A 22,158-nucleotide genomic window follows, 5' to 3' on the forward strand; every position below is an offset into this window, starting at 1 on the left:
AATGGGGAACTAGTAGACAAGTCATGAGTCCTCTCGTTCTGTAGCTAAATTCATAGCTGTCACAATGAGAGCGTTGGCGTCCACCTACGACGCTCCCAGGCAAAGTTATGGCCCATATTCCATGTGTGGGTATTGTCCATAACTCCAGCCAGGGGTGGAGCAGTGCTCCCTCTGAGGTCACTAAGGTAGGAGGGGACCTGGATTTGCCCAGGTTGATAACCCTACTTCGGCCATTTTCCAGTGTTCTTCTGCTCGGGGGCCTGGTTGGGAAAGACCTGTGAGGGAGTTCCTGGAAACCTGGTCTACAGCGCCCCCCTGTGGCCAGACGCACAAGGTAACTGCTGGAACTGTGTATGCCTGTTTGTAACCCATGCTTTATCTGTAACTGTACTCTGACATATGTATATTCTGTAGATCTCCTATTGTATATATTGTAGTTTCTAGTGTGCTTTAGGCTGATTAAATTATATAATTAATCTTGGGCTGTTCTGTTATCTCGATCTTGAATCCCACGTCTGTGTGTTCGGCTAATAGTTACCGTGAAGCGGTTGGTGGCAGCGAGTTGTGCCAAGGATTATTGTGGGGAGGCCAGTGAGATTCGGGGAGGTTTTATATATTCCGCCCGCGGAGGTCGGGGGAATATATACCCTACTCTCACCGGGGACCCTTCAATAATCGGCATAAGTAGTATAGCGGCCTCCTTGCTTATTGTCGGGCAATTCCATAATTGGCCTGACTATAAGAGGGGCGCTAGAGAGCGCGTCACGTGCTCTGTCTGTCGGTCGGGAGGTATAAAGGAGGGGTGACCCCCACTTGTTACCCCCCGATTGTGACGTACTGGTAGCCAGCGCGGGGGATTTCTGAGTGACCCCCCCGGTGGTTCGTGACAGAGGTGTCTTGGGGTCTAGAAAAAGCGCTGGACGTGAATCTGCTGGTACGGGCACCTTGTAGCCAGGGGTGACACCATTGGTATCTTTATGAATTACGGACCATGTAGAAACTGGACAGGGACACCGTGATGAGGCGCCTGCTGCAGACTTAACAAAAACTTTACTTAGTGTTCAAGTTGTGTGTCAGTTGTGAGTCATCTCCTCCTGTCTTTGTTCGTTGGTTTGGTTGGTGTTACTTATCTTGAGAGAAAGATGGAGAAATTGATGAAGCGGTGTCTAGTTGTGCCAGAAAAAAGCCAGATGGGAGTGGACTTTGTTGGGATGTGGGGACTCTAGGCCGCAATCCTGTGATAAACCATGTACTAGTCATGGAGGCAGACATTTTAGGTAAGATTTTAAAATGGTGGATGAAGCACATGGCTGAGGCATGATTGAGACAAAGAAAACAAAGTGAGTTAGTGGATGTGTGAAGAAGACCATGTGCTCTGTAAATATTTGAACAAAGACTGGGTTGAGTACTATATACTTAGAAAAATAAGTGTTTTTATGTATAATTAGACTTAGATCGTGGACATACTCGTATATGTGTGTGTGTGTGTGTGTGTGTGTGTATAAATATATATAGAAGTACAGACTACAGAAAATAGGAGAGAGAGAGTTGGAGCAGATGTGAGGTCCTTTTCCCTGCCACATGCTAAAATGGTGGATGAAGCACATGTCTGAGGCATGCATGTCTGAACAATGGATTGGATGAAGTACTATATAATTGGGAAAAAAAAGTGTTTTTAACTGTAGTTGGACCAGGACTGTGGATATCTGAATATGTGTAGAAATGATATATATAATTGTATGTGTATGTATGTATAAAAACACAGACTATGGAATATAGGGGGAAATAGTTGAGAAAAAAAAAAAATCAGTTTACCTTCCCCTTCCCCCCCCACATGATGCTATAATCCCAACAAAGAGAAGGAAATCACGAGCTGTTGGGCCATTTTCTATAGGCCTCAGTGGATCTGACAAAACTGCAGCCACTGAATAACATGAAGTGTTAGTAAATGTTTATAGCACTAAACGATGGAATATTGAATGATTGAGTAGTTGTGGAAGACACTTAGGCGGGCTTTGCACACTACGACATCGCAGGTGCGATGTCGGTGGGGTCAAATTGAAAATGAAGTACTTCCGGCATCACATGCGACGTTGTAGTGTGTAAAGGTTCGATGATACGATTAACGAGCGCAAAAGCGTCGTAATCGTATCATCGTTGCAGCATCGGCGTAATCCTTAATTACGCTGATGCGACGGTCCGATGTTGTTCCTCGCTCCTGCGGCAGCACACATCGCTGTGTGTGAAGCCGCAGGAGCGAGGAACATCTCCTACCGGCGTCACCGCGGCTTCCGTAGGTTATGCGGAAGGAAGGAGGTGGGCGGGATGTTTACATCCTGCTCATCTCCGCCCCTCCGCTCCTATTGGCCACCTGCCGTGTGACGTCGCAGTGACGCCGCACGACCCGCCCCCTTAATAAGGAGGCGGGTCACCGGCCGGAGCGACGGTCGCAGGGCAGGTGAGTGCATGTGAAGCCGGCGTAGCGATAATTTTTGCTACGCCAGCTTTCACAAGATATTGTACCTGCGACGGGGGCGGGGACTATCGCGTGCGACATCGCAGCATCGCCTTGCGATGTCGCAACGTGCAAAGCCCGCCTTAATATAGATCCAGTGTGCAGGTTGGATTGAGTCAGGACAGTCACAAGGAGCAATATCTTATTAATTAATAAGCAATAAAAGAATAAGAGAAAAACCTTAAAATAAACGTACCTTTGCGGCAGATGTCATGATAAATAATACATATTCCAAATATGAATGTGGCAAATAAATCCTGAGAGCTGCATGTTTTAGAAAAATGAAAAAAATAAAAATAAATAAATAAAAATCCAACAGAAGGGAGATGTGACTTGTGTACTTGTGTCCAGCGAAAATCAGCAGTGTGCTTCTGGTTTTGGGGGAGGAACAAAAAAAAAACAACCAACCTGTAGAGCAGGATTTTTATCTCACCTTGGATCTATTGTGAGTCAGCTGTGAAAAAGCAGGCCAAACATGGGGGTTTTCCCACATTTAATTCATTGTAAATTATAGTGGAAAAAGTAATTGCAAATAGTTTATTTTACTATTTAATCTCAAATGAATAAAAATTAACTGCGGACATGTTTAGATTTATTGATAGATATTCGAACATAGAAGTCTGTTATCCAGAGGTTGTGTTACGTTATTATTGTTGATAATAATAATAATTTTTATTAATAATAATTTATTCATAATTACAATAATTTGGTTTAAAAGTATGTGGATGATTTATGGCATTCTGTGTTTTATATATAATGTATTGAATCATCTGTTTTCTTTTTATAGAAAGATTGTAATGCAGATTTCTGTGGTTCAAGCGAAGGTTGAAAAGCCATTGAAATAGTTTTCCATTATAAAGGTTATACATAACATAATATTTATGGTGTTTCCGGTTAGGTACAATCTACACAATGTGACTTTCATGCCCAAATGTAGAACTCTGGGGCCACACATTTTTTGAATCTAATTATGCTTTGGATAATAGATTCAAAGAAGGGGGGAAAATCAAACATTATTTAAGGTTTTAATTTGTTCATCAATTGAGTTTCTCTGTTAAGTTGTCTTACTCTTTATATTTTTATCTGAAAGGAGGATACAGCAGATTTAAAGTACATATATCTCATGATTGCTCTGATGTAACAAGAATTGTCAGGTTTTGAACATGTCTCAAATGAACCCATTGCTAATGCAGATTTTGAGTTTTTCCGTAGATGGATCCAGATACCAAGATGCTGCTTGATTCTACACTGGATATGCTGAGGTTACGCAACATGAGGTAATAAAAATCGAACCACTCACTCCTCTCCCATTGTAATAGGAGAACGAGATGAAGATTTGCGATCACTGTGGTTTGTAGAGCGGAGGGGGGTAAGATAGTCAAATGTGGAGTGTGACGTGATAAATCTATAAAGACCGTAGACAGTGTGTATGAGCCCAGGTGGAGGCGCTCTCCTGTTATCAAAAGAGCCGGTGATTGATAGAGCAGACAACAAAGAAGCAGTGAATGGGCCTAGAGTTGAGAGTCCTTTACCAATGCAGACCAGTACCAGTACCTCGGTGGCTCCTGTCACATCGTCCGTGACATCTGTCACTCCTTGTGTTTTTAAATCCCTACAGAAACAAGTGATTCAGCAAGGAAGGGAGTGTGAGACGCAGGGAGCCAGCTGACTGAGGAAGGTCTGTGGATAAAGGGCGGTAAGCTTTCTCTGCCATGAGCGCTCTACTCAATAATGGCCCAGGTAACACATGTGACAAAGGTGTTGGGATGGACAAGATATGGGCAGCACCACTGCTTCAGTACCCAGGTGGCCAGACCCCTTCAGTCTTGTAAGACATGTGCCTATTAAGGTAGAAAAAACTGTAAAGACCTCGTAGAAACACCCCCGTCATCTGCTCTACTGCTCCGGTGATTGCAGATTAGTCATATACATCTACCCTGAGTTGGTTTATATGTGTTTTGTACGTGTTGTGTGAGTTTCTGTTCAGGCCTGCTCTGAAACATATCCAGTATGGAAAACATTACTGCTGAAAAACTCATGATGCTGGTGGTATGAAAAAAATGGAGTTCCTAAAAGTGGTAAAAGTACATATTCTATAGCAGAGGTCATTATAGAGATCAGTACTTGGGGATGCCCCTGATGAACCCATCTGCCACTGTGAAGAGGGGAGAAACACGTTGGGCTTCTTTCAAGCCAAATGTCTGACAAATATGCGTTTATTTTATTAGCCTGAGTGTGAATTGGACAGTGGAGGGTCTGTGATTGGATAAGATCTCCTCATGACTTTACCTGGCCTTATTATTATTATATTTATACAGTGGGTACATGTTATACATGTGAGATATTTAATTTCTTTAGGGTTTGGTCCTTGAATTTGCTGTATCATATTGTTTTAAGCTACCAAACAGCTATGTAAAATACAGAGTTTGAATGTTTAATCTTTGGGAATGAATTGGATATATATATTTGCATATTGACTCCTCTTTATCCCCAGTATCTCACGGTTTCTATATTCCCTCACTGACATTAGCAGCACGTATTAGCTTAGCAGTGTAGGGATAGGGAGGGTGAGCCATCGGTGAGCGGGGGCACCAATTCGCTTTATAGGGTGCCAACGATTGGAATATCTAATTGTGTTTATAGTTACTCACATGGGTGGATGTATGTTTGGAATTTTAATGATTATAACATAAACATGTAACAATCCACAAGATAATGGTGGACGCTGGCAAATCTTGTAACAAATGTTCGTTTTCCTTTTCCTTAATAATTAGATCTTTATATAAGATATTTTCGGTTTAGCACCTAGAATGTGATTATATTTCTTAGATACAGTGTGATATCCTGACCAGTGATGTACAAGCCTCATACAACTGCCTATATAGTGTGTTAAACATGTGTATCCTCCAATTCCAGATCCTAAATCAGTGTTAGGAGCACGTGGTCTCCAGCCCGGAGACTGGGTGATCCTAAAAAGACAAGTTAGAAAGAGCCATGAGTCACAGAATCAGATGGGCCGATCCAGCTTTTCCCGACCATAGTAACTTCCATGAAGCTTGAGGGAAAACCCATCTGGAGACAACAACCGCTGTAAAGAGTCCATCGTACCGGCAGAATGAGGGACACAACACACATAGTGCTGGATTATCTCACATAGAACCTTCTGGAAAATGTCTAGATTGGGGATGAAACATGGGAAATAACCATGATAAGGGAACAATGGGTACAGGAATATTACACAAATAAGGGCTAATAGGGTACCTTCACACTTTAGCGATGCAGCAGCGATCCGACCAGCGATCTGACCTGGTCAGGATCGCTGCTGCATCGCTACATGGTCGCTGGTGAGCTGTCAAACAGGCAGATCTCACCAGCGACCAGTGAACAGCCCCCAGCCAGCAGCGACGTGCAAGCGACGCTGCGCTTGCACGGAGCCGGCGTCTGGAAGCTGTGGACACTGGTAACTAAGGTAAACATCGGGGATGGTTACCCGATGTTTACATTAGTTACCAGCGCACACCGCTTAGCTGTGTGTGCAGGGAGCAGGGAGCCACGCACACTGAGCGCTGGCTCCTTGCTCTCCTAGCTACAGTACACATCGGGTTAATTAACCCAATGTGTAATGCAGCTACATGTGCAGAGAGCCGGAGCCGGCAGCACAGGCAGCGTGAGAGCTGCGGAGGCTGGTAACTAAGGTAAATATCGGGTAACCACCTTGGTTACCCGATGTTTATCTTAGTTACCAGCCTCCGCAGCTGCCAGACGCCGGCTCCTGCTCCCTGCTTGCTTCATTTGTCGCTCTCTCACTGCCACACACAGCGATCTGTGTGTCACAGCGGTAGAGCGCCTTTGAAGAAAACGAACCAGGGCTGTGTGTAACGAGCAGCGATCTCGCAGCAGGGGCCAGATCGCTGCTCAGTGTCACACACAGCGAGATCGCTAATGAGGTCACTGCTGCGTCACAAAAAGCGTGACTCAGCAGCGATCTCGGCAGCGATCTCGCTGTGTGTGAAGCACCCCATAGTGGGAAAAACATTATCTGACCTGAACCAATCAATTATTTTATGGGTTTAAGTGACTTTTTAAGGATAACATACACTTGTGGATAACTGGTATTGTCTTATTTGTTGGTATTTGAAGCCGTAAAAGTGCTACTCTGTGTTACTGAAGGTAATCGGATCCATGGGTAAGGGAAATCTTGTTAAAGACCTCCTGGTGGTAGATTATGAACCCAAGAAAAAAAAAAAAAAATATCCATTAGAGTTGTGATACAATCAGGTGTATTTAGGTAGAAAAGTCTAGAAGACGCGGACAGCACTCGTATGTTGACTGGGTATCAGTCTTTCAGAAACAGTAAGAGTAAGTTCACACAGTGCGTTTTTCGTGGCATTTTTGCGCGTTTTTCGGGTGCGTTTTTGCCCAGAAAACTGCATGACTTTGCTTCCCCCAGCAAAGTCTATGAGTTTTCAGTTTTGCTGTCAGCACACAGCGTTTTTTTTCAGCTGCGTTTTTGTGGTGACCACAAAAACGCAGCATGTCAATTATTCCCGCGTTTTTCAATGCAAATTGTTGTTATAGCTGCGTTTTGTTGCGTTTCTAAGACCAAAAACGCAGCTATAAATGCAGGAGGTGGGTAGTAAAGTGACATGTACAAGAAGAGGATTCCTTCTGTCAGTAAATACAGAAGCGTGAATCCTCCCGGTACCGTCACCGCTGCCTCCTCTTCCAATCCTGTGCATGTATGCTGCTGTACGGCGCCATGTCTGGGTAGGAGGTAGAGGCAGCTGCGAAATCAAAAGTGAATAGTAGAAAAAAAAAGTCATACTCACCTGTCTGCAGGGTCCCGGTGCCATGCCCGCTCCCATCTCCTCTCACGGTACCGCCGCTCCGGGTGTGGGCAGTCTTCCCGGGTACGTAAGCCTGCAGGACCTGACGATGGATCACCTGATGCAGTCACCTGATCGTAAGTATCGCGGTGACGCGGGCGCCCGGCCGGTTTAACCTATCAGCGGATGCCGTCAGAAGACTTCATCCCTGATTACCGGCAGCTCCTGCAGCGATCGGACGGGATCAGACTCCTCCAATCGCTCCAGGAGCTGCCGGTAATCAGCACATAAGTATTTTTTTTTTTGCACCAATGCATCTGCTGATTGTATAACCGGCTTTCATACAATCAGCTGATGTGTGATGTGATTCAGGCACTTGATCCTGACACATCATCTGATCGCTTTGCCTTCCAGCAAACCGATCAGATGATATTGGATGCGGATTGGATGGTGCGGGACCCTTGACCCAGGATTACTGCGGAGGGGGGTTCTTTATTTCAATAAAGATGGAGTCACTAATTGTGTTGTATTTTATTTCTAACAAAAATATTTTTCTGTGTATTGTGTTTTTTTTTATCTTTACTAGAAATTCATGGTGGCCATGTCTAATATTGGCGTGACACCATGAATTTCGGGCTTAGGGCCAGATGATAATACACAGCTAGCCCTAACCCCATTATTGCCCAGCGAGCCACCGTCACCAGGGCAGCTGGAAGAGTTGGATACAGCGCCAGAAGATGGCGCTTCTATGAAAGCGCCATTTTCTGGGGTGGCTGCGGACTGCAATTCGCAGCGGGGTTCCCCAGAAAGCATGGGCACCCTGCTCTGTGGTTTCCAATCCCCAGCTGCCTAGTTCTACCCGGCTGGACACAAAAATTAGGCGAAGCTCACGTCATTTTTTTTTTTTAATTATTTCATGAAATTCATGAAATAATTAAAAAAAAAGGGCTTCCCTATATTTTTGGTTCCCAGCCGGGTACAAATAGGCAGCTGGGGGTTGGGGGCAGCCCGTACCTGCATGCTGTACCCGGCTAGCATACAAAAATATGGCGAAGCCCACGTCATTTTTTTTTGTTTGGGGGGCAAAGAAATCCCGCATATAGTCCTGGAAGGAGGATGCTGAGCCTTGTAGTTCGACAGCTGCTGTCTGCTCTCCTGCATACTCTATTGGATGGAGGATGCTGAGCCTTGTAGTTCTGCAGCTGCTGTCTGCTCTCCTGCATACACTATTGGATGCAGCTTGCTGAGCCTTGTAGTTCTGCAGCTGCTGTCTGCTCTCCTGCATCCACTAGTGGATGGAGCATGCTGAGCCTTGTAGGTCTGCTCCCCCTGACTCTCCCTCCAGCATACAGTCCTGGATGGAGCATGCTGAGCCTTGTAGTTCTCCAGCTGCTGTCTGCTCTCCTGCATACACTATTGGATGGAGGATGCTGAGCCTTGTAGTTCTGCAGCTGCTGTCTGCTCTCCTGCATCCACTAGTGAATGGAGTATGCTGAGCCTTGTAGTTCTGCTCCCCCTGCCTCTCCCTCCAGCGTACAGTCCTGGATGGAGCATGCTGAGCCTTGTAGTTTTGCAGCTGTCTCCTCTCCTGCATACACTAGTGGAGAATGAAGAACATATTGAAGAAGGAAATGACATCAGACCTTTTTTTTTTGTTCACTGATAAAAATCGCATAAAGACGCAGTGAGCAAAAACGCAGCAAAACGCAGCAAAAAAACGCACCAAATTGCGGCAAAACGCGTGCGTTTAGTGCCGCGTTTTTTTGACGCGGGTGCGTTTTTGTGCATTTTTTACCTCAAAAAAACGCACAAAAACGCAGCGTCAAAAAAACGCAGTGTGTGAACCTAGCCTAATGCTAAAAGCTGCAGCATGACGGTAAGAAGCTTATTCTTACAATTGCCTTACTCTTTCTAATCGATTAATCTCAAAAGCTGAATGAGCTCTTTAGCATTAAATAAATAGTCTGTTCTAAGGACTGGGACATTACCTGTGCCTCTGTGAACTGTGTGTGCGGGATGTGATCAACTCTCTGATCAGCAGTCTGTACCAGCGGGGGCAAAGGCTTAGCATTGCTTGTATAGCGGATAGAAAAATGAAAAAAGGTTGCAGTTAAAGCATTAGAGCTGATTTGTTAGAGGACCACTGTAGGGTCAGAAGGTTAATAAAGTATTTAGGAGGGACTGTTGAGGAGAGCCATAAGATGAAATACTTAATTAACCTCTGGACATAGAGCACTGTGAGAAGTGTGTTCAATTAAATCAATTCTCTATACATAAGCCAGTCACTCTTCAGAGGAAGCAAAGATGGCCCCCGATGACATCACAGACCAAACCATCAGCATGGATCCTCCAGATGACGTCTCTCCCATCACCATCACCATGGATCCATCCGATGACGTCATAGACCCGCCCATCAACAGCAACACAGATCTCCCCATTGGCTAGCCCATGAACTGTCCCACTAAATGGGCATATCTGAACTTGTGTACACCCCTAGCCTATATCAAGAGGACGCATGCTTGTACTCTGTTCGGTGCCATTTTTACTGTGACCAAGAAGAGATTTCATATCCGACTGTGTCTGGTGTGAATTCTTTTATGCATGCACTTGGTCCATACCAATTCGGCCAGGCAGTAGGTAACTAGTGATCTCTGGTTAAGAGTTCACCCTACAACCTGATAGGGATCGCTGGTAAGTTGCTAGGAGGTCGCTGGTGAGATGCCACACTAAGCGACGCTCCAGCGATCCCACCAGCAACCTGACCTGGCAGGGATCGCTGGAGCGTCGGTACACGGGTTGCTGGTGAGCTGTCAAACAGGCAGATCTCACCAGCAACCAGTGACCACCCCCCAGCACCGCGTGGAAGCAGTGCTGCGCTTGGTAACTAAGGTAAATATCGGGTAACCAACCCGATATTTATCTTGGTTACCAGCGCACACCGCTTAGCGCTGGCTCCCTGCTCTCCTAGCCAGGGTACACATCGGGTTAATTACCCGATGTGTACTCTGCTACGTGTGCAGGCAGCAGGAGCCGGCTTCTGCGGACGCTGGTAACCATGGTAAACATCGGGTAACCAAGAAGCCCTTACCTTGGTTACCCGATATTTACCTTCGTTACCAGCGTCCGCCGCTCTCACACTGCCAGTGCCGGCTCCCTGTTCCCTGCACTCCTAGTCACAGTACACATTGGGTTAATTACCCGATGTGTATTGTGGCTACGTGTGCAGAGAGCAGGGAGCCGGCACTGACAGCGTGAGAGCGGCGGACCCTGGTAACGAAGGTAAATATCGGGTAACCAAGGTAAGGGCTTCTTGGTTACCCAATGTTTACCGTGGTTACCAGCGTCCGCAGAAGCCGGCTCCTGCTGCCTGCACATTTAGTTGTTGCTCTGTTGCTGTCACACACAGCGATGTGTGCTTCACAGCGGGAGAGCAACAACTAAAAAATGGCCCAGGACATTCAGCAACAACCAACGACCTCACAGCAGGGGCCAGGTTGTTGCTGGATGTCACACACAGCAACAACGCTAGCAACATCGCTGCTACGTCACAAAAGTTGTTCCTTAGCAGCGATGTTGCTAGCAATATTGCTTAGTGTGACGTGGCCTTAAGTTCCCTACCTCTAGTATTATACTCACCCTCCAGCGTCTTCACCTTTTTTAGGCATCACTCTGTCCCTGTAGTACTATCTTGAGTACGCATCTTCCAACTGTCCGGAAGTCAGACATTACGTCACCAGCTCTCAATGCATGCCTTTGAGAGTCAGAATGAGCCTCTCATAGACTTGCATTAAGTTGTGACCTCCAGCTTGCTTCATGAAACACTTGAGCAGTCGTGAGGTCAAAAAATGAAGAAGACTGACAAGAGTGACGCTAATAACAGATGAAAATGCTAGAAGGTTCGTATGAGACCAAGCGCAGTGGATTTAGATTAGAATCACCACTCCAGCGGTGAAATAAAATAAACGCTGTGTGGCACTTTAAGGCCGGGGCCACATGGGGTACTAATGCGATCCTCGCATGACACTCGGCTCACGCTGGCAGCACAGCGGGAGCCGAGTGTCATGCAAGTGTCACTGCGACTGAGGTCCGATCATGCGATCGGACCTCACCTGTGGGGGGAGGGCTGGCACTGAGGACGGGAAGGAGGGATTTATCTCCCTCTCTCCTCCGTTGCCGGCTATTGCCATTCTCTCCCTGCACTCACGCTACACCAGTGTACTGCGAGTGCAGTGCGATTTTTCTCTCGCCCCATAGACTTGAATGGGTGTGAGATAATCTAGGATCGCAATACAGTTGTAGCATGCTGCGATTGTTTTCTCGGTCCAATTAGAACTGAGAAAATAATCGCTCATGGGTGGTGACACATAGGCTAATATTGGTCCGAATGGAATGCGATGTTTTATCGCATTCCACTCGTTCCGATTTTCATGCCGTGTCTCTTAGGCCTAGAAATTTCACTCTACAACACATGGATAAGAATGGCTGGTGCCTTTGATCTTGTGATTGTTAAGCGGGCTTTACACGCTGTGACATTGCTAGCGATGTCGTGAGCGATAGCACCCGCCTACGTCGGTGGTGGGTCATGGGGTGATCGCTGCTGTAGCGAACAATATCGCTACGGCAGCGTCACACGCAATTACCTCTTCACCGACGTCGCTGTGGCTGCCGAACAATCGCTCCTTTAAGGGCGAGGTTCGTTCGGCGTCACAGCGGCATCACTAAGTGGCCACCCAATAGAATCGGAGGGGCGGAGATGAGCGGGCGGAACATCCCGCCCACCTTCTTCCTTCCTCATTGCCGGCGGCCGCAGGAACGGTGATGTTCCTCGTTCCTGCGGTGTCACACATAGCGATGTGTGCTGCCACAGGAACGACGAACAACCTCCGTCCTGCAACAGCAATGATAATTGGGATTAGAACGACGTGTCAACGATCAACAATTAGGTGAGTAATATTGATCGTTAACAGTTTTTGTGCGTTTCACACGCAACGACGTCGACAACGAGGCCGGATGTGCGTCAAGAATTCCGTGACCCCAACGACATCTCGTTAGCGATGTTGTTGCATGTAAAGCCCACTTTAGTGGTGATCGAGCAATCAGATCTACTGAATCCTAGTAAACAGATTCATACAGTATATATTCATACTGTTTTTAAAACTGATTTACTGTTCAGACTCATATGCAAAGTCTTCAAGGAATTCCCATATATAAGAGGTCTTAAGGCCCAGTCACACACGACTTACCAGCGATCCTGACAACAATACGACCTGATAAGGATTGCTGGTAAGTCGCTGGGAGGTCGCTGGTGAGATGTCACACAGTCAAACCTTACCAACGACGCAGTAACGATGAGCGACCTGTATAACGATCTCGGCGGCGGTGGGACCCTGTTAGGAGGTCATTGGTAGGCGTCAAACACAGCGATGCATCATACCCAGCAGGACATTGCCTTTGAAGAAAATGTTCCGGACTATTCGGCAACGACTAGCAATCTCACAGCAGGGGCCTGATCGCTGGTAGGTGTCACACATAACGAGATCACTGGCAAGATCATTGCTACGTCACAGATACTGTGACTCAGCAACGGTCTCGTTAGCGATCTCGATGTGTGTGACGGGCCTTTAGTGGAGTCAAGCAACCATGTCATATGATGTAACAAAGGCAGTCTTTAAGAGTTTGTCCTTCACACTTTCTCCTGAAAACCAAAGTAACTCTGTGATATTCATTTCCAACATTTCTCTTTATCCTGGTATCAATATATGGTAATTGGCTTTTTGGGGGAATAATCCTTTCAATTATTAAAATAGGAATAATAGGGCAGAGAGAAATGCTGAGCGCTGTATTCAGATTGGGGCACTGAAACCTGAGAAAGCGGAGTACAGCGCTTGGATTTTTTTGGCATTCAAGTAGACACCTAATGGAGCAGAAATTGAGAATAACAATCCTCCGCTCTGTTCAAGATGGGGGTGCGGTGCTCCATTCTCAGGGTTTTAGAGCCCCGATCACAGGATCGCTAGAAGTCCAAGCCTTGGACCCTGAGCAATTAGCATGTTATTTACTATGGTAATGATAGGTGATAACTCATTTAATAAAAATCTTTTTAATAGTTGATAGGTCTATATTTTTAGGCTGAAGCTGATTGAGCTGACTGCATGGTAAGTTAGCCTCCATCGCATTAGTAAGATTAGAAAGCTATTTCAAGCTAGTAATATACAAAATGTGAAATAAGAATTAAACATGTCACTAATTTTCTAAGTAAATATATTTCTAAAGGTGCTATTGCCATGAATTTGTCACCAGATGTCGGTAACAACTGTAAGGGATAACTTACTATGGCAGCGGCTGGAGGTAGACATAGGCATGAAGCTGCTTGGTGCAAAACAGGAAGATTTATTGTAGTCTATACATTTTCAACAAACAAACAGAAAACAGCCTTGCCCTGGGCACTAAGGCAGAAGAAACAAAATAGTCTATCAAGTAGTATGGACTCACCCAATTAAGTCTTCCTTTGAACTCAAGTTCAAGAGGTGTCTTCACCTCTCCTGCCATCCAGTGAATGTGGTAGGTGAGCTGCCTTTTATTGCTCTTCTTTCAAAAACTGAAATTGTATCTAAAGGAGTGACTAGACCCACCCAGCTCTAGTGGACATTCTTAAAACTCGTACCCAAAATCCTGGTCCATTAAAAAACACCTCTCAGCATTATTGGTGCTGAAGCCTGCTTCTTCGGCTCCTATATCACAAAACTCTTGGTGTATCCATGGATGCACCCACTACCTTCCCCAAGATGAGTTGATCTGAAAGAGTGGCTTTTATCAGGGTCACTAAACTTCCAGAGTCCAGGAGACCACTCAGTTGCACTCCGTTTACAGATACCTGGCATGCCTGAAACGGTTCCTATAGGGAGAAACTAGTCGCATGCATTGTGATTTTCGCTCATTCTTCCACACAAACACTTTTCAAATCCTGAAGGTTCTGTAGGTTCCATCTATGGACTCTGACCTTTAGATTTTTCTATTGGAATCAGTTTAGGTAATTGGTTGGGCCATTCTAGCAGCTTTATTTTTTTTTATGAAATTAATTGAGAGTTTCCTTTACTTTGTGATTGGGATTATTGTCCACCCTCATTTCATCATCATCGTTGTAGAAGGCAGCAGATTTTTATCGCAAATGTCTGGGTACATTTATCCATTCATCATTCTTTCAATTATCCATTATATTTCACTGTTGGTATGGTGGTTGGCGGGTGATTCATTTTGGCCTCCAAACATGGTGTATTATGGCATCCGAAGCGTTCAATTTTGGTCTTATCTGACCCGATTATATTCTCCCAGTATTTCACAGTCTTGTCTAAATTTTGTTGAGCAAACTTTAAATGCACTTTAACATGCTTTTTGTTCAGCAATTAAATCTTGCATGGTGAGCGTGCATACAGGTCATGGAGGTTGAGTGCATTACTTATTGTTTTATTTGAAACAATTATACTTGCTGATCAGGTCTTTCTGTAGCTCTCCACAGGTGGTCATTCGCTCTTTTTTCAAATCTTCTGATAATTCTTGTCACTTTTGGATTATGTCCAACACTGCTCACTGGAGCCTTAAATAGTTTAGCAAGATTTTCTGTAGCCAAAGGCATGAGTATGTTTTGCAACAATAAGGTTGCAAAGATCTTGAGACACCTCACTGGTTTTACCCATCATGAGATGTTTCTTGTGTTGCCCCTTGGTAGTCAGACACCTTTTATAGGCCATCGGTTGAACCAGTTGATATTATTTTTCACTAAGTGGCAGTATTGCTTGCTGATGCTTTCTAATTACTGATAGATTTCAGCTGGTGTGATGACTTTCCATGGCTTTTTGCACCTCTCTTTCTTAATGTGTTTAATACTTTTTCCCTGTGTCATTTCTCATTATTACACATAACTTAATTTATGGGCATCTATGGTGTGATTTCTTTGCCTGTGTGGATTGGGTGGATTTTTACCAACATTTGGTGAGAAATTCATGTCAATAGCACCTTTAGAAATATATTTACTTAGAAAATTGGTGACACTAATTTCAACGGCTGTATATTAGATGTGTTAGTAGATTTCTGAAAGATCAAAAAACAGTCCAAAGTGTATCAGGCCACACAACTGTCCCCAATAACTGCCTCATCAGCGGCTCATCTTCCAAAATAAAATAAGCATGCATGTTGGGCTGAAGAATTGGGAATGGAAGCTATTGTCTATGCTTATGTGCAATCGCACACAGGCCCTTTAGTTAAGGGGGTTCAAAAGGTCTCATTGGCCCATGTAAGAAGATCAATACTAATAAAAAAACTGCTATGTTTGCAGATCTTCTTGAAAATTTTGCATGGTAACCCCCCAATATCCATTCCACTTTCCCACGCCTCCCCCTGGCGCTTCCAGTTACACCACTGTGGCCAGCTGTACAATCTGTCCTTTTACTCATGAAAAATACTAGACATTAGGAAGTGTGGGAAAACTGAAGATAATTTATATCCTTGAGTAGAAAGTGTAGGAGTTGTACAGAGCAGAGCAGAAGTGTACAAGTAAAGAGCCAAGGAATGTAATCACAAGACATACTTTATTTTCTCATTGTTTTTATTACTTTGAATTGTTGTATAGTAAATGATCACATACCATATTTTGATATTGTACATCTCAATAATACATAGACACAGCACAATTATATAAGAGCCTTATATAATGTCTATATACTATAATTAGTATTAATAGTCCAATCATAACATTATATAAGACTGAAGAAACAAAGATAAAGGGCAAAGGGTTAAAGATAACTTGTCATTATATTCATGCTGCCCAAACCATGAATCAGAGTCTGACTGTATGATTGCAGCCAAGTATACTTTACATTGAAATGCTGTAGCATTTCAGAGAAAACATAGTTTGACAGCCATCCAGAAATTTATAGGGAGAGACCGGACAAGTCCAATGTGGTCTTTGGCTGACTTCTCCCCACCAGCAGCAGTTGACTGACATGTACACATGTGTATATATGACGCCCTGGCCTATCAGGTCGTCACAAGGGTGCCGTGCAATCTGCCCTTCTGTATGGTACCCGCTCCTCCTTGGTTACGGGTCCTGTTCATTTGGTGTTGCTACCAACAGGTGTACACAAATCCCGAGGAACACTCTGCACCACACCCACCAACCACCCATTGGGCAGCCTGAGGGGAATAGGGCCACCCAGATGGGGGGATGGAAGAGAGAGGGCAGAGATGTCAGTGTGACGACATGGACACTCAGTGCCTAACATGGGTTAACTTTCTTAAAATTCAGCCAGACATGAAGACAGTTTGTTTATAGATGGGGATAATCCCTCATTGTTCTACAAGACTCTTGGGAGTTTAGTATTGAAGTTTTTGTTGACTCATGTAATTGTTTTGGCCACTGAAGGCCAGACACCCATTGTATTACGATGTGTTTGCTGGATGCGATTTAACTTAGCTGTCTCTCCCTCATCTCTGCCATTGACCATTATTACTGGGATATTCTGTATACGGCTTGAAATCTAGCCAATAAGAGCCCAGTCTTATCCACCAATCGTGAAGACCCCAATGGTCTGAATGGAGAGCTCAGGGGTATAAGAAGGACTGTCCTTTGCCCAGGGAGACTCTTGCTACATGCTACCAATCTAGCATCTGCAGATCCGATTGGCAAGCCATTGCTGAACCTGGATGATAACACTACATGGACTTCAGCATCGAATGCAAGGATTCGGCTGTGATACCAGAGACTACTTAAGGAAGAAACCCAGGTTGGGATAATTTGGTCACCTGGCTACAGACTTTGCAGACCTCAGCCAGCTTCCTAAACCTATACAAGATAAGGCAGAAAAGGGGTTAATGCTGCGCATCAGCCAAATGAAGACGTATAATGTTGATGAAGATGAGTATTCTTTTATTTCATAGGTCTACGCGTTTCAAGGTGACAACCTCTTCCTCAGGACCAATGCATCAACAACAAGACTTGTTGATGCATTGGTCCTGAGGAAGAGGTTGTCACCTTGAAACGCGTAGACCTATGAAATAAAAGAATACTCATCTTCATCAACATTATACGTCTTCATTTGGCTGATGCGCAGCATTAACCCCTTTTCTGCCTTATCTTGTATGCTCATCCACGTGGGGCTGCAGCAGACGCCATTATCTCATGCGCACTAGTCGTTGTGACTGTCACAACTGATCCAGGTGAGTGTATATTTTCCAGGTATACCCCACTGATCACTTTGGTGTTACACTATCAGCGCTCCTTATTTTCAGATCTATAGCTTCCTAAATCTGGCGTCATTCCATTCTCGATGGGTGCTCGCCGAATGCGGGGTGCTGCTGGATTGTTGTAAGTAGCCCTGGAAGCTTTGAGGTACAGACATTCTAAATCCCTGGTGAGCCAGCGGAAGGGTGAGAAACTGTTGTCTGTTACATTTGTGTGTTTTGCTGGTTGTGTGTTTTGCTGGTTATGTGCTATGTGCTGTTAATTGTTTGGGGATCCAATAAAGTCTTAATATTGTGATTCCCTCACCCTGTGTTGTCTGAGTAGTGTTCCGCCCACGGTTAAGAAGGTCGGGCGTTCAGTTGGGAGGAGCCCTGGGCCATGCTGTCTTTCTAAAGGTGGCCGGGCCAGCGGACGAGAGCACCCACTGACCCCCGTGTCTCCACAATCAGTAGTTGAGTTGAGTAGAGTTGAGCAGAGAGACAGCGGTGACAGTGCAGGTCACGCTGTGGAGCTGGGCTCCCGTACCCGTCCCAGGTGACAGACGTTGGCCTGGCCAGAAGGAGCTGGAATCCCGGTCGCAGGGGGTAGTGACAGGGGGTACGGTGCTGCTACAGAGAGCAGGCCGGCTGCCTTGTGCTACAACTGGGCAGGGGCCAGGGCACGACGGGGTATGCGGACCCTAGGCTGGGAAGTAGCTTCACGCAGCCCAGTAATTCACCCGACGGGAACGGAGTCTTCAGGAACCGTTCCCCACCCGCTCCAGAATCGGGGTACTAGTGCAACGAGGGGGATAGGACTTTCCAAAATCGTCCAGAAAATCCCAAGTGTGAACCCTGAGAGCGGGCTCACCTTGCTAGCCACGCAGGTGAGCGGGACCCGAGTAGTCTTAGGCGAAAGGGATCCACCAAGTTACACACAGTGCCAAGGGACAAGGCTTCAGACCAATCAGCAACCCCAACGGGGCACGGACCCAGCATGCTCAACCAAGAAAAACAGAGCATTCAAGAGTTTGGTTTACCTGGTGTCAGCGTCAGTGACTTTGGACTGTGTGAGTACTAAAGTTGAGCGATGTTCGAGTCGAACGGTTTGCCAATTTCATGTTCGAGTGATTTTGGGGGGTGTTCGAGTCGTTCGACGAACTCTAACGATTTGCTTAAAGTTCGGCAGTTCGAGTTACGTTCGAGAATGGTTCGATCACCAAAAAAGCGTAGCTAGTTACTAACTGGCTTTTCACTGTAAGACTGTGAATCATGATATTATCAAAATTCATTGTATAGTGTGTGGGGGGGACGGGGTTTAGATCAGTGCTGCTGCTGAGTGCTGAAAGAATAGCGATAGCCATTTTTTTTTTCCTAACTGCGCGTACAGTGGGGCGGGCCAGACTGTCAGCAAATCACAAACACACACACAGCAAAGTGGATTTTTGCCAGACAAGCAAGGGCATGTGTCATAGGCTGTGCATGTCACATGTCCTTGCCTTATAAGACCCGGCCATTTTCCCCGTCGCCGCCATTATCTGTCTGCTGCGGGTGGGTGACAGTCACCGCTCCCGCTCCCGCTGCTGTGTGCGCTATAGACATACAGTGCAATCTACACAGCGCTTTAGGGATTAGGGATTACTTGTAATTTCAGCCCTTTTCAGGGCTGCATTACAGCCGTTCATAGCCATTGTTGCTAGGCAGGTCTGTGCCAACTCTGTGCAGGGGTTTATATCACAGCATCTGGCTACATCAGCTCAGGCAATTCCTTGGGGCATTGTTTCATTGGCAGGGTTAGAAAGTGATGCTTCCTTTGCTGACCAGCTAGCTACAGCACCTGTGCATTCTACACACCTGTCCATTTTTGCTACGCAATTTTAATAGTAAACAGTGCTGATACTTTTAGTGGCATACTAAAATTGTCTGGGATACTAACTTAGGGGTGCTTCACACACAGCGAGCTCGCTGCCGAGATCGCTGCTGAGTCACGCTTTTTGTGACGCAGCAGTGACCTCATTAGCGATCTCGCTGTGTGTGACACTGAGCAGCGATCTGGCCCCTGCTGCGAGATCGCTGCTCGTTACACACAGCCCTGGTTCGTTTTCTTCAAAGCCGCTCTCCTGCTGTGACACACAGATCGCTGTGTGTGACAGCAAGAGAGCGACAAATGAAGCGAGCAGGGAGCAGGAGCCGGCGTCTGGCAGCTGAGGTAAGCTGTATCCAAGATAAACATCGGGTAACCAAGGTGGTTACCCGATATTTACCTTAGTTACCAGCCTCTGCAGCTCTCACGCTGCCAGTGCCGGCTCCGGCTCTCTGCACATGTAGCTGCTGTACACATCGGGTTAATTAACCCGATGTGTATAGCAGCTAGGAGAGCAAGGAGCCAGCGCTAAGCAGTGTGCGCGGCTCCTTGCTCTCTGCACATGTAGCTGCATTACACATCGGGTTAATTAACCCGATGTGTACAGCAGCTAGGAGAGCAAGGAGCCAGCGCTCAGTGTGCGCGGCTCCCTGCTCTCTGCACACAGCGCTGGTAACTAATGTAAACATCGGGTAACCATACCCGATGTTTACCTTAGTTACCAGTCTCCGCAGCTTCCAGTCGGCGGCTCCGTGCAAGCGCAGCGTCGCTTGCACGTCGCTGCTGGCTGGGGGCTGTTCAGTGGTCGCTGGTGAGATCTGCCTGTTTGACAGCTCACCAGCGACCATGTAGCGATGCAGCAGCGATCCTGACCAGGTCAGATCGCTGGTCGGATCGCTGCTGCATCGCTAAGTGTGAAGGTACCCTTAGTGTTCCTTTGCTGACAAGGAAGATACAGCACCTGTGCATTCTGCACACCTGTCTATTTCTGCTACGCAATTTTAATTGCAAACAGTGCTGACACTTTCAGGGGCATAGTAAAATTGTCTGGGATACTACCTTAGGGTTTCTTTGCTGTCAAGCAAGGTACATCACCTCTGCATTCTACACTCCTCTCCATTTCTGCTACATAATTTTAATTTCCAAAAGTGCTGACACTTTTAGGAGCATAGTAAAATTGTCTGGGATACTACCTTAGGGTTCCTCTCCTGTCAAACAAGGTACACCACATGTGCATTCTACACTCCTCTCTACTTCTGCTATGCAATTTTAATTTCCAAAAGTGCTGACACTTTTAGGGGCATAGTAAAATTGTCTGGGATACTACCTTAGGGTTTCTTTGCTGTCAAGCAAGGTACACCACATTTGCATTCTACACTTCTCTCCATTTCTGCTACGCAATTTTAATTTCCAAAAGTGCTGACACTTTTAGGGGCATATTAAAATTGTCAGGGATACTACCTTTAGGGTTTCTTTGCTGTCAAGCAAGGTACACCACATGTGCATTCTACACTCCTCTCCATTTCTGCTACGCAATTTTAATTTACAAAAGTGCTGACACTTTCAGGGGCATAGTAAAATTGTCTGGGATACTACCTTAGGGTTCCTCTCATGTCAAGCAAGGTACACCACATGTGCATTCTACACTCCTCTCCATTTCTGCTACGCAATTTTAATTTCCAAAAGTGCTGACACTTTTAGGGGCATAGTAAAATTGTCTGGGATACTACCTTAGGGTTCCTCTCCTGTCAAGCAAGGTACACCACATGTGCATTCTACACTCCTCTCCATTTCTGCTACGCAATTTCTAATTTCCAAAAGTGCTGACACTTTAAGGGGCATATTAAAATTGTCAGGGATACTACCTTTAGGGTTTCTTTGCTGTCAAGCAAAGTACACCACATGTGCATTCTACACTCCTCTCCATTTCTGCTACGCAATTTTAATTTCCAAAGTGCTGACACGTTTAGTGGTGTTACGCTCACCGAGGAGCGGCGAACGTCCGGAGGTGGACTCACTGGACCGTGCCCTGGACTCCCCTAAGAAGGCGACCAGCAGCGAACTCCTATACAGGGACTGTGCGGTGCCTCTCCTGAAGGCCTAGAGGCACGGCAGCCAGGAACCGGTGGTAGGAGTCTCTGTATGGCCAGGCGTAGCTCGGGTACGACGTCCGCAGCAGGCAGAACACGGGTGTGGCACTGGAGATGATCACAGCAGGTGGCACGGAGACGTTCACTGCGGGTAAGGCCGGTGACGTCCACTACGGGTATGACCGGTGACGTCCACTGCGGGTATGGCTGGTGACATCCACTGCGGGTATGGCCGGTGACATCCACTGCGGGTATGGCCGGTGACGTCCACTGCGGGTATGGCCGGTGACGTCCACATCCGGAAGGTACAGATGGCACTACGATGAGATAGAGTATTAGTAATGGGCAGGAACACACGGATAACAGTAGTACAAAGGGGCCTGAACACTAGCAGGGCTCTAGTAGAAGCGTTGCTCGGGCACCTGCTGCCGGGGGAGGTGAACCTAAATAGTGTTTAGGTAACAGGTGGCCTCTGAGGTCACTTCCAGAAAATGATGCACTGCTGCTTTAAGAAAGGGGGCGTGGCCTTGCATGCAACCTAGAGTTGCTCACTGCAGAATTGTGTGTGGATGGGAGACAGGAAGAGACTGCAGCAGCTCCAGGAAGAGGATGCCTGACCCGGGAGTGAGCAGAGCCATGGGACTGGTA

At 46.1% G+C, this 22,158-nt stretch overlaps 1 protein-coding gene across 1 annotated transcript in view; it reads left to right on the top strand.

Annotated features, from left to right (window-relative positions):
- Positions 1 to 3,749: 3,749 nt before the first annotated feature.
- C4H15orf39 (chromosome 4 C15orf39 homolog) overlaps positions 3,750 to 22,158 on the top strand; it is a 314,691-nt gene continuing 296,282 nt past the window's right edge. The window contains exon 1 of the mRNA XM_075345655.1: positions 3,750 to 3,792. The gene's annotated coding sequence lies outside the window, so the exon portion shown is untranslated. The remainder of the gene's footprint in view (positions 3,793 to 22,158) is intronic.

Source organism: Anomaloglossus baeobatrachus, chromosome 4 (assembly GCF_048569485.1).
Source record: "Anomaloglossus baeobatrachus isolate aAnoBae1 chromosome 4, aAnoBae1.hap1, whole genome shotgun sequence".
Classification (NCBI taxonomy): Eukaryota; Metazoa; Chordata; class Amphibia; order Anura; family Aromobatidae; genus Anomaloglossus; species Anomaloglossus baeobatrachus.